This window comes from Aythya ferina, assembly GCF_964211825.1.
Source record: "Aythya ferina genome assembly, chromosome: 2".
Lineage (NCBI taxonomy): Eukaryota > Metazoa > Chordata > Aves > Anseriformes > Anatidae > Aythya > Aythya ferina.
Genome location: NC_140297.1, coordinates 111,658,065 through 111,670,094, shown reverse-complemented (window position 1 = coordinate 111,670,094; position 12,030 = coordinate 111,658,065).

Genomic DNA, 12,030 nt, shown 5'->3' with positions numbered 1-12,030 from the left:
CTGGCTGACTGCTGTCCTTAGCTGCGAGTCCAGTGCCTTCTGGCCAGCTCAGTGTGGGGGTGTGAGCCAGTCTCATTGTGCCTGTGCTCCTGGCCTGACACTTCTGGATGTCCCTGAGAGACCTGTCACGCACAAACATGCCGGTGCTGCAGCACAGGCTTCCTTCAGGGGAAAACCACTTCCCTCCATTGTCTATCGACTGAGTCTCCCAAGCTGGAAATGACCTGGGGAACACAGGTTTTAAAACATTAGAGGCTTTGGCGGGGATAGGACAGTAGTTTATCAGAAGTGGCTTGGAGATTGCAGACAGGGATCAGCATGTCCACAGTGTCTTCCAAAAGATGACCGAGGGACCATCAAATGAAGCTAATAGACACTGGGTTCACAACAGGCTGAAGGAGGTGGCTCTTCTTGTGGCAGGTGCTAGGTCTGCAGAGTCACTTGTCAAAAGGCACCGTGCACACAATTTACATGGGATAAGGGGGAGACAGGACAAGCCCTGGATGAGAAATCCATCTCAAGCTGCTACATAAACAAACTGCAGAGGCTTAGGAAAGTCCAAACGGTTCTGAGCTGAAAATGGTCAGAGAGTGGGAGGGACTTAAAGGAAAATATTACACATACTTGCCCTGTTCTCACGCTCCCCAAGGCATCTTTTTGTAGCCCGTTTTAGAGACGGAGTATTGGGCTAGAAAGATCCTTGGTCTGAACCAGTACGTTCACACTGATTTTTCCCCTACAGACAATTAGACTGCTGCAAACTTTTCACCATGTAGATAGGATATAACAAAGAAAAACAAACAAAAAAAAAGGTATTAAATCTTGAACCTTTTACTCTCTTGAGCAGAAGGTCCCTCCCACCCCTATTATTTCACAACAAGTAGTTATGGAGACTGAAACTAGCTGGAACTGAGACTGAGGAGGTGAAGGTGAGGAATCTCAGCTGCTCTCAGCAGTGTTTTAAGGCAAGAAATGGTTATGCTCGTATAGTCTAATAGTCATCATGAAATCAACAGGTGTTGATTTCTCCCATGTGTAGAAACTGTGATTTTCATACTATATGACAAGATCAGTAGGTTATCAAACAGCAAACACCATGTCATGACATATGAAGGTCTATCTGCTCTGGGAAACTGGGGGCTCCTGCCTTGTACAGCCTTCATCGTGACTGTGCAAACATATTTTCTTCTTATTTGATTATTGTGCAATCAAATAAGAAGAAAATATGTGTGCGTGGTCACAGTGAAGGCTGTACAAGTCTTGTGTCATCGACAGAAGGACAGCAACAGAGGTACCAACTCACAAGGCTTCAGTAAAGACAGTAGCTTAGTATCACTGGGTGAGATGAGCAGGACTGGGTGCAGTCATGCTTTTTAACCTAATTTAATCTGCATTTAGTCCAGTGTCCATCTGGACTAACACAAAATTGCCTAGAGATGAGAAATGATATGTTTATACACTTATAACAATAGTCTGTATATGCAAGAAATAGTCCTTCAACACAGGACACCTCAGACACCAAGGAAAAGGCAACATTTCAGCCCATGTCCTGCAGCTAGACCAAACACAGAAACACAATTCTCACTGGGGTCATTTAGCACTTAAATATAACCAGTAGGCAAGTGAGGAGAAAAAAAAAAAAAAAAAAAAAAAAAAAAAAAAAAAAAAAAGTCCATTTCTGATTTAAAAGCAATGCTTGAACCTGGCACAGCAGAAACAATAGACTGTTTCCCAAGTGGACATCAGGTATGTTTATTTTACTGAAATATATGGGTTTGTGACAATCAAAAGCAGATGTTCATTAACAGGCAGAACTGTAGGTAGGTTTCCAAGGCAAGAAGCATGAGGAGGGCAAAGGGGCAAAACATTCAGTCCCCTGCCTTGAGCCTGAATTTGCCAAGTCCCTTACATCAGTTTGCAACAAGGTTTTTCAATTTTTAAGCTTTTAAGTAACAGCTATGGAGATGCTATCCTTGTAGAGCAAATAATTTGGACATTATTTTGATTTCTATTTCAGGATATTCACCCTTCGTTTGCCTTTGCCTTTACCTGGGATCCAGAACTAGATTCAAAATTTGATGTTTGAAGATGTGCAGAGCTGGGAGACATCTTTCACAAACCCACTGCAACCTTCAGTCTAGAGTTCCTTCAGAGCCTGCGCACGCTCAGATCCTGTGCCGAGGGATTTCTGTGGATGTGTTAGTCCTTATATAGCTCTCACGCGTCTCCTAACAGTTGGAAACTCCCTTGCTGAAGGTGAGTGATGTTGTACCAGACCAGGGCAACCTTATTTCAAGCAGGAACTGTCAGCAGGATCAGTGCAAGGTCAGCCGCTCTGGTTGTTCCTTTCAGGAAACTACTCCTCCTACAAGCGCGCTTATGCTAAACAAACCCCCTGAAATCCATGGGCTGCAGCATTCTTCCATTCGCTGGCGCCATGAAGGCTGGCAAAAAATGCCATAGCAGCAAATGTTAGCAGCCTGCCAGACCAAATCAAGCCCCATTCTCCCTTGTACAAGGACAACTCCAAGATAACTTTGTAGTTGGCTGAGTTTCTCTTTCCAAACAGTACTGTGGAGTATCAGCACAAGAAAGTCTCAGGAGTGTTTCTGCCAGGGAAATTGAGTGATGGGACCTGTAACTGCATTCAACACACAAGCAAAATAATTATTTTTATCAGCTGACCTTGAGCACACTTATAAGATTATGTTTTTTTTAATTTTCATCTACAAGTACATCTGAGCTGCAGCTCCAAACCAAACTGAGGTCTATGCATTGCGGAACAGCCACTTGAGTGCTTTAAAAAATGAAAACCAGGCAAAAGGAACAGGGTGGATTTTGATTTACGGAATTTCCCCAAATGTTGCTTTGCATTAACTTGCCTTTGTCAAATAGCCTGAGACATCTCTGTCTACCTTTCCATGTGGTTCATGCTCCCAGAACATGTTTGCGCCCAGCCCAAGATGGTTTGCTGTCCACTAGGCTATGTGTGCTACAAGGTATTCTTGGTGGAAACGCTCATAAACTAGCCTTGCAAACATCTCTGGAGGAAATGTGACCAAACTCCTCAGCTGCTGCATTTTAAGTAAAATGCTCTCTGTAGAAGAACCCTAGTCCTACCTCCCACAAAAATCTTCCAGCTATAAAATTATACAACTCAAGGCATATACAACTCTGACATAAATCGTAGCAACATTGGGTATCTGAAGTGGCAATGACTAATTGGAGGTCTAAGGCCAAGTCCTGGTTCTTCTCTTCTTTCTCTAATCAGAAGCCAGACATCAGTGGAGACTCCTGGCTCCCTGCTACCCTGGGAAGGAGGTGGCACAAAGGAGCTTGAGGACAGCACACAGAAGGCCTCCAGGGGCTCTGGTGGGCCAAGGAGCGTCTCAGTGACCCCCTAACCACAGAGAAGCACTTTGGGAAGGTCAGAGAACAATGGGCACGTAGGTTATGTGTCTACACCTGGCACAGACCTCAAGGCCATGTGAGTGTTATGCAGGCCTATGGTCCAAGTCCATAAGGTACGTCCTGGCCCTACCATGCTTCCACTGGCCCCACACAGATGGGGCACTGCTGACCATGGGACAGGGATAACAAAGCTAAAACAGGTATTTGACACCACAGACCTTATTTCACTGTGTTATGAAAAGTCACACAGGGCAGTCTTTATTCCCCAGGCTCAGCATTCAGAGCAAACAGGCTGCTGTAATCTTTAGCAAATACATTTTTGCTTGCACAATAAATCTGTTCAGAAATCACACATTTCCATTCAAACCAGTCACTAAAGAGTCACGTGTTGGGGCCTATCTCTGCTTTGTGCTGACACTGCATAAGCAGAGGATCACGTGCCTTCATGAAAAAATATCCCCAGTTTTAAGGCAGGGCTTGGCTCAGGGTCACAAAAGACTCATCCACATTTCATATGGTGTTTTATCTTCTTTCTTCATGAGCCATTCTTGAAAGATGCCAGTTCCTTGCAAGCAGACAACCACACATCACAAATACACATCAAGGGGCTATATCTATGCTGGGGAAAAAATGGGCCAAGGAACAGGCAAAGGAAGAGTACTGCAAAGCACAACCTATGTCCACCAAGCTCTCTCATTCTCAAAGCAGGGGGCAACAATTCAAGCTGGGCACAGTCCCTGGACCATGCTGGTCCCCTGGCCCTTGCTGGGGGGCAGCTGGGACAGTGCTATGTCATCCTGGCCAAAACCATGCCAAGAAGTCACCAGTGGAGCTGTCACACACCATTGCCCATGCCCATGTCCACCAGCTGGGACATTGCCTAGGGCCTTGGAGATACACCATAAATGTCTTCTCTGTGGAGAGAACCTTTCAGATTTCTGACAAACCACTGAGTCTTTCTCATCTCTCTTGATTCATATAATGGATAATGAGCCTCGATCTATTTCTCAGCAGTGACAGGAGGACAGGGCATTTTCCAGCTTGGATCGTAATAGAAACGCATGTGAGTACTCTAGTTGTAAACCAGTGTGGGTTTATGTCATTGGTTTTGATAGCGTCATCCTAACAGAGAGCAAATACTAGGTCTAGTAACACAAGTAAAATGAAGAAGATTCATGATCAAACTGGAATTTTGGCCACTGCTTTAAATTACAAATGAAAACAGTCACCTACATTGAAAACATGCATATTTGAGATAAACAAGAACATATACCTTTAAAATACACAGTTAAAAATGTTTGCCATATTACAAAATCAAGTGTTTTAAATTATTGAAATCAGTTTTCTTCTTTCATTTGTGTAAGTGAAAGATGATTATCCATTCCATTTTTATGACCTATTTATTACTGTTATCTGGAATGATACCACTACCTGAATTTCAGTAAGGCGATGCTACCATTCGCTTATGATGGCGAACCCAATAAATTCAATGGAAAACAAACAAACAAGAAGTAGTTTTATTCAGTGCTGTGGATTTAAAGATTTCTCCAACCCCCTGATTGTACAGAAACATATGGAAGACAACCCTATAGCCGGGAAGAAATGAAACAAGATGCACCAGATGAAACAGATGGAGAGAGAGGGAAGAAGAAAAAGGGGGGTGGGGGAGAGAAAGGAGGGAAAGCAAGCAAGAAGAAGGAAATGTCTGTGCTGATGTTCCCCTGCTCACTCATGCACCCTTGTGCCAGTATGGCATTTGTAAGCCTGCAGCTCTGCTGGATGCAAAGCACCACCGATTTTCAGACTTTATTCCTGAAGATCCTCCGAGCTATATAAAAGTATAGGTTTTAATGCATAGCTCAGCTACAGTTCTTCCAACATACCTGGTCTTCCCCTCGCATATAGAGCAGATCCCCATTAAAAAACAGAAAGGTGTATAATACCTATATTGCCCAGCCAGGGGCTATGTTTCTATCTCAGGGAAGGTGCAAGTGCAAGAGAGGCGTGGTGCTCGCCACCCCAGCAGGGCTTCACTGCCAGGTTAGCCAGGTCACACTGGTGTAGGCTCTCCTTGAAACTACTATTTTCTGAGAAAAAGCTTCTGCACAGCAGTGAGGCTTTTGCTAAGGCTGTTATATGGAAACTTTTCAAACACATCTACTTCATGGCTGCAGGAAGCCATAAATGCTTGCCTACATCCTCCAGTGTCGTTGGTTCCCAAAATTGCAGTGACACTGGGAGATGGAGAACTCTTGACACCAGGTAAGGGTCAGCTGCAAAATATCTGTCTTTCCACGTGGAAGAGTTAACTGGAAAGACGGTTAAAGAACAATATTCCATTACGTCAGTGGTGTTTATGACATGCCCTTTAATTACCCTTACCAGTAAATCAGTGTGTGCACTTTAGTTCAGCAGAGTAGGGCACACTTCAAAGAAAATAATAGTTCTGTTGATTAGCTAATGAATATCCTATCATAGAACCCAAGGAGCTTTTTCACTTTATTACTCACTTTAAGTAATAATTCTAATTAAAAACATACTGCATGCCTCAGGTCCACTGTTCAATTTTTGAAACGAAACTCTCACATGACTTTTTTTTATCTACCCTGTATTTATTAATAGAAGGATGCTGTCCTATCCTCTGGCTACACAGTTAATGCACAGGAGTCCAATAATATACACAAAACAGAGGAATTAATATATTCATGGCTGTGGTTGATAAATGATCCCCATTCTTCATGGGGCAAGGGAATTCCCCTTCTCACCCTGTCAGCCTAAGCCTTCTGGCTAAGACACAACACCAGCTGTATCAGGTAGCTGTATCAGGTAGCACCAAAAAATACAAATATCTTGGGAAATGCCAGCTCATCTTTTCCCCTTCCTCCCAGGACACCCACGCAAGCCATGGTGTTTGGGGAATGGACGTTTCTCCCTGCTCCTGCCAGGGCTTGGGGATGCTGCCCCCACACCAACGATGCTCCATCATTCGCAATGGGGACAGGGAGGAGAGCGTGTGCACCTGGGGACAGTGATGCTGGAGGCTCTGCATTTTTCACATCTCTCATAAGACCATCCTGGAGACCCTTGTTTGGGAAATGATCATGGCCAGAAAGGCACAGAGGTGTCCCCCACATCCGTCTCATTCCTCTGCTCTAGCTGGGAACGTGAGCTGCGTGCCTCAGGTAGGCACTTGCAGTTGGCCTACAAGTGGTATAATTTATTTAGTGTAAATCAGAATTATCTCCACAGTGGTCATTATTATTATGTCCCTATCTCTGGTACAAAGGGCAAAAATGGGACCTGTATTTTCTGCTGCTATAAAAAAAAAAAAAAAAAAAAAAAAAATCTCCCTGTGAGTAGCTGGAGTTCATTCGCCTTGCACCTCACCCTGGGCTGTGACTAGGGATTGCCAGTCCTGAATCATTCAGGGGTTAACACTCAAACCACAAGGGTGTCTTCAAAATGTTATCTGAAGAGAAGGGGAAAAAAGGCCAGATGCATTAATTTTGCTACCTTGTTTGTATTTGGATTAAATAATACCTAAAAGAGCCACTTAATCTGGGCTCTTTTTCCTCTATACATCTTTAAACTCTGTAGACCAGGCTATATCGATCCAGGGTTTGCCCTGCTGGAGGACTCCCTTTTGGGGACAGATGTCTCCGGGGCAGCACACAGCCACGATGTCTGCGGGTGCCTACAAGTAGTCTGTGATGCAAGCAGGGCAAGCACAGACCATGACAAAATTACTGTAAAATTACCACAACAACAAGTTTGGCAAATTGTAAATTTTCCTTAGATATGCTAAAATGTTCGCCACCAGAAAATGTACCATGCCAGGATATAACCAAAAATAAAAGAGGTTCTGCAAAACATTCGTCTTCCTGCCAAAGGAGCCTGGTTGTGGCAGAAATGGAAAACCCACCATTCTAACCCGCAAAATGAGAACAAGAAATGTAAGGAATGTCCTCCAAAAGTTTTGCAGAGATGATTCAGTCTCCCGATCACACTGCAGGTTCAGGTTTGTGCTGCTCTTCTCCTGTGCTGCAGTTGTCCTTACGCTTAAATTTTCACCCTAAAAAGACATTTTCCCATTGCCTTCTGCTGCAATGCCTCTTATTAACAAAGCTCCATCCAACCATCACGACCTTGCTTCCCTCCCACCTATGCCATGTGGGCAGCACACGTCCATGTTTTTAACCACCTGGAGTGTTGGTTCTCCTCTAAAGAGGCCAGCTTTGGCCAGGACAGAGTCACCGGGCCCAAAGATCAAGCTCTCTCAGCATCATCCCAGGGGGGCATTGCTCTCCTGCACCACATGGAGGTGGTGGAGGTGAGTGGAATGCCTAATGCCCCAGCAGTGAGGGGTGACCCTGTCCTCCCCTAGGGAAAGGGGGTAGCTATGGATTCTGATGGCCAAGATTACTTGCCAAGGTAGACCTGGCAAGTCCCTAAACCAGACACCATTCAAACCATCTGGAAAAGCTAGATGAAGCCTGTCCTGAATTCCTCTGCATTTTACGAGGCTCCTCCCAGTGGCTGGGGTTTGATCTAGGAGGCTGCCATCGGGAGTCTCATTGATTACAAAGGTGTCAAGCATGTACTCCTTGCCTTTGTAGCTAACACAGCTCTTACATCGAAATGGATGGCTTACTGCTTCCCTGCCATAATTTAGGTACTACTTTAGCCTACCATAATTTAGGGCTGGGGCTCCTCTCTTTAAAAGGTCCTTATAAATCAGAGCTCACCTCCGCCGCTGACCTGCCAGGATTTGTGCTCCTGACTGCAGGGGGAGCGAGCACAGGCCTAGGCTGGGGGAGTTATGGGAGGTCCCAGACTCAATCTGCGTGGATAAAGAGGCAAGGTCAAAATTTCTCAAGAACCATTTGTGACTGAAACCTCAGAGTCAACATTTCACTCACATAGGTTTCCCCCTGGATGAAGTACATTAAATCATCCTGATCACCTTTTAGGTTGCCCGGGGCCAGGAAAGCAGAGTGTACATAATAAACTTCATGCACACTTTGGTGCGTAGCAGGTGTGAAATACAAATTTCTCACAGATTCACCCTGATTTTTTAATTTTTTTTCAATGTGGCTCATTTTAGAGGTGTTAATCCTTTGCTTTAGATAAGAAATGGTTTCACAGTGCGACAGATTTGACCCTACCGCACAGTCCCAAAGCAAGCACTCTGGCTCACTCACCTACTTATTTCCACAGGAAAAACTGCACAAGCATTAAGGGCAGCAGGATTGGGACCAATTCACACTGCAGAAGGGATATGGCACACAGCTTTTGGTGCCTATCCCCTTCTTCCCTGATGAACTCAGACATGAAGAAATGGTAAGATATCTGTGCCTTGTTTACAGAGCCTGAGTCTGCTGGGATCTGTACTTGAAGTTTCTTACTTTTGCTGAAAACTGATCATGGAGACTTAGTAAGACGAGCTGTTTTTCCTGAATTTCCTGCTTATACAAAGCTTTCATTTAGGCCAAGGAATTTTATCACTACTCTGAGCAAAGCATGGGACCTGGTAATAAAATGGGAGCTCTAATTTTAAAGACACCACTGGTCTCCTTCTCTCTAGTGCACGGATAATCCTAGCGATACTTTGGGAGAACACACGTTTTTTAATTTTCTGAGAGTTGCTAAACTGCACAATGAGTAGACATTTCTCCATGCTTACTCTGATTGCAGCTGGCCCGCAATTTAAAACCTTGAAGGAATCATTTCATAGTTGCAAGAAAGAATAAACATTTTATCGGTCAAACTTTTAAGCAACTCTTTTTGTTGTTTTCCATTAGATAAAACAAAAATGTTATTTTCCATTCTCCGTATTCTCACCTTGATTTGATAAAGAAGGCAAGCCAAAGTTTCTGGAACCTATAGGACATCACCATTAAAGGGAAGGGTGTGTTGCTCTCTTCAGGAGCCTGTTCCAGGCTGGATGAAATGTTCCTAATAGTTTAAAATAAAATGAAACGAAATGAACCTTGTGACACAGTTTATTCTGTGAAGAACAGAGAGCATGGTCTGGAAATACGGCCCCACATTCCAGCATTTCTGTCTCCTAAACATGGCTTCAGGTGAATTACAGCCCACTGTGGGACATGGTAGAAGAAGGAGAGAAGAGAAAAAAGATCTATTTTTTAAAAACAAAAGTGCATGCACACACACAGACACGTAGAAGAGGGGGACCCCATCCTGAAGGCCAGCTGGAGCTTCTTGGCCCTTGGGTGCCTCAAGTCACAGCAAGAAGAGCCTGCCCAACGTTGAGGTACAGCAGATCTCATCTCCAACAGATATCCTCTCTCCTCCTGTCCCTAAGCCCATTGCAAGCACAAACACTCTCTTCTTGGCTTTGTTGCAGGAGGTGGGAGAGGCACATCTGACAGGCTTGTGCAAAACCCCTCCAGTGTGTGAGCACTCCCCAGGATCTGTCCATCTGCCTTGGGGCTCCTTTGTACTGCAAAGGGGTCAGAACAAGGATGAACCAAATACACAAGGTGCATCTTTTCCCACTGCCTCTGTGCAGCAACGCTGGGTCCCCAGCAAGCAAGGCACAAAACGCAGCATGTTTTTTCCCTGTTATATTTATCCCCATGAGCAAAACAGGTAGGGTTTGGATCAGAGACAGGGTTTTGTGCACTGTACAAACCTACCATTGCTCCCCCTTTTTAAAATCTCCACATTTGCAAGATGCTCCACGTGCCTGTGTTCATTTTTCAGGCTGCAGTCTTCATTGTATTGAAAGGTCACAGGCGGAAGACCCACAGACCATCGTCTTCAGCAAATGTTTCCTTCCTGCTTCTCCAAGAACAGCAAGCTGCTTCACAGGCCCTGTCTGCATGTTGTACTATAGAAGATGAGAGATTTTCAAGTTTTGGTTGTGCATCTTTGAAACATGACCCTTTCTTCTATGCAACTCAGGAAGTATTTAACAGGAAACAACAAAGATGCAGGACAGTTTTGGAGAGGAAGTAGGACATTTTAGGTAAGCAAAAAAATAATTACTTATGCTGAAACTGGGTCAAGACACCACAGTGTTTACCACGACTCACAGGAAAAGTGCCATGGTTTTTTTTTTATAATGACAAAAATTCAAGATCTCAGCATTGGGTCTCATCCCAAAAAGTAATACAATTTCAGGCCAAATGGAAACGAATACAGCCTATAAATTATGAAGAAGCAGATGTAACCCACTTGGTCCTGAGCTCAGTCATTTTGCTCAGCTAAAATTGTTCTTCCAATTTTGTTGCAAAGACATCAAGAGACTGAGCACCCTTCTTCCCTTGCCATCACTCCCATTGCTAGTTATGTTCATTGCTTCAGCTGAGGCTAATTTCTCATTTGAGTATATCTGGCTTCACTTTCTGTCCACTAGACCTTGTTATGTCTTTCTCTGCAGGATCAAAGCCCTTTAAGTACCAAGCATTTTCTCCTCATGAAAGGACTCTCTAAACCAGTCACCTTTTAGTCCTCTTTTGGATACTTTAAACAAGCTGTGGTCTTTAAACTTGTCAAGGCCAGACATTTTCCCCAGTCCCTAAATCATTTCTGTGTTTCTGTTTCCCTACACTCTCGTTTTCAACATCCTTTTCAAATGTGCATGCCAGCTCTGGATGCAGCATCCCAAAGAAAAACTACCTCCTTACTCCTGCTCAATGTTTTCCTGTTTATTTGTTCAGGCAACATATCAGAACTTTTGGTTACTGCACTGCTCTGACAGCTCTTGTTTGGCTGCATCTCCATCAGGATTTAGGGCACCTAAATCCTTCTCCCCTTTCATACATCTTATTCCATTTTTCTTCAGATATCTTTAAGGGAAGAAGGTAAGAAGTGATTCCAAAACACGTTACAAACATGTAACAAGAATCTCAAAGCTTTTTGCAATTTGTGGAGCTGAGGCCACTTGGAATTGCCCCTCAAGCCTTCAGTTTCCTTCTCCCCTGGCCAACTGCAATAACCCTTGCCCTATATTTTAATACTGAATTCAGTGTGTTTGACACAACCCTGGAATTTCCAATGTATACAGATTTAGGAACTGAAGGATCTGTGAGGAATGAAGTTCAGGACAGCTGGATAAGGAAGATCTGGAGCTGCAAGCACACAGAAGGAGCTGAAGGAGCTGAAGTCCATTTTGAGTTTCCTGCAGCCTGCATTCAGCTATGGCTCTTGGTAACAGGACTGGATGTAACTCCTAAATCCATTCTTTTTTTTTTTTTTTTTTTTTTTTTGAAAAGAAAATAGGTTATATTATTTTTATGCAGGAACAGACAGTAAATTACCCAAGTTCTATATAACAAATGTTGCAGGGCTGACAAATGTCTCTATCTAGGTTTGCAGCAAGAAAACCAAACCAAATCAGCTACTTTGGCTCCTCACTTCACATCAGGTCCTTGTGTTCTGCTGGCCCACTAGTAACAAAACCCACATGTGGTGGTGGAAACTGCCAGGTGCCTCTCCCTTTGGGTAATATCCCCAAGTTACCACCAGGACTGGTTGTCTCTGTTTCACCCCATTCACCATCCCAAACCCAGTGGTTTCTGCACCCTCTCATACCTCCACAGCACTCATACCACACCAGTGTACGCCCTCAATGCCATGCTGAAAAATACCATT